Raw genomic sequence first — 1,631 nt, forward strand, 5'->3', positions numbered from 1 at the left:
AGCTGAAACCATCTAAATAATATCTTTTTGAATAAAATAGTCTTTTAAAAAAGAAATCAGTCTAACAAATAAAACATTTGTATGTTTTAAGTTATTTTTCTCTGACAGAAAGACAGATACTTCTTTCTGWCTTTAAAAACAGAAAGAAATATCTGTCTTTCTGTGTGAAATACAGATATTTGCTGCTTGGACTGGAGAGTGTGGAAAGCTGGTTTAACCAAGGCTGAAGATGCAGAAGACCAAACAGGAGCTGTCCATCTGAGGGACGTGTAGTCTAAAAGACATTTAATCATGAAATGTTCAGTTTGTGATGTTTATATGACATACTGTACACCCAGCCCCTCGGCCACTTAGGTATTTTACAAAATTTATGCAGATTAAAAGAATAAAATAAAAACTCGGTGGACTGATTTGGCATGATGTCCTGAGACGTTGCAGCTGATAGGAGTCATAAAACAGAACAGGGGGACGTTAGATGCCTGGACGCCCCTCTAGATAAATGTGTTAAATGAGTGAAGGAAAATATGAGCACCAAGCAACAACCCTAGGTTCTCCCCTGAACCAGAMCAAAAAGTTTATGTGCAACCCTGTATATAWATATAGGATTAAATGACACACTTTGTTCTATCAGCAAGTTTAGGAAAAAATAATGTGTTGTTTATTACAGCACACACTTCTGTTTTCCACTAGTTTTTTTAGCTAGCAACATGAAGCACAACCACTAATAGAAGAGTTGAAGACGACCTGCAGATGGACTTGCCTCAGGGTGAACCTGTCTGATGTGGTAAGTATAAACTGATTTAGGCTCATACAATCCACAAGTGAATATTGAATTGTTAAACATAACTGTATGTTCCACATTACTATTATTTATACTGTATATTTATAGATTTTTCCTAAGCAACAGGAAGCCACTGAAGAGAGACCAAAGCAGTCCACTGACCACCTCTACAGACTGCCTGATTGTCCCGAGGCTTTACACACTAAACTGAAGGAGCCACAGCTGCAGTGAGGAAACTGCAGCTGGAGAAGTCCAATGCCTTGGCAAGAGAAAGGAGGGCCACGAAAAACATATGTTCTGCAACAGGACTGGACACGATGATTTGATTAATTAAACAAATCAGTCTTACTCAGATTTGTGGGGTGGTTGTTGGTTTATTGAAAGAAGGCAGACATTGTCTTTGCATCCCTTTTGAAATTAATACATGTTTCCATAACAATACTAACAAGGTCACAGTTAAATCCTAGTGTGTTTCTTTTTAGTCCTGGTTTTGTCCTGGTTTTCAGTCTGGTAAAATGTCATCCATTAAAATATTTCAGTTCTGATTTAGGCTCATTTTAGTCTAAAGTCTCACCTAAAACCAAATTGGGTTGAAGTTGTTATATTTATGCCTTCTGAGGGTGTATATGTATTTTTTTAAAATTTTGTTAAGTAAGCCGCTTGAGGTCTTCCTATTTTTTAGCAAATATTTCATGTTTATTGTGAATGAATCGCACTAGTGAAATATGTTTTCTGATAAATGTTGTACAGAAACATTAGAGCCAAAATGTTATCAAAAGTATAATTTAGGAAGTTATAATTGAGTATATATATGTATGTATATATATATGTATATGTATATAAATGTATA

The 1,631-nt window shown here is 35.4% G+C and overlaps 1 long non-coding RNA gene across 1 annotated transcript in view; it reads left to right on the top strand.

Annotated features, from left to right (window-relative positions):
- LOC106517833 (uncharacterized) overlaps nucleotides 1–1,135 on the top strand; it is a 30,776-nt gene extending 29,641 nt beyond the window's left edge. Inside the window, exons 3-4 of the long non-coding RNA XR_001310255.1 lie at nucleotides 691–784; nucleotides 890–1,135. This is a non-coding gene — a long non-coding RNA (uncharacterized LOC106517833). The remainder of the gene's footprint in view (nucleotides 1–690; nucleotides 785–889) is intronic.
- Nucleotides 1,136–1,631: the final 496 nt, after the last annotated feature.

Source organism: Austrofundulus limnaeus, unplaced genomic scaffold, assembly GCF_001266775.1.
Source record: "Austrofundulus limnaeus strain Quisiro unplaced genomic scaffold, Austrofundulus_limnaeus-1.0 Scaffold53, whole genome shotgun sequence".
Classification (NCBI taxonomy): domain Eukaryota; kingdom Metazoa; phylum Chordata; class Actinopteri; order Cyprinodontiformes; family Rivulidae; genus Austrofundulus; species Austrofundulus limnaeus.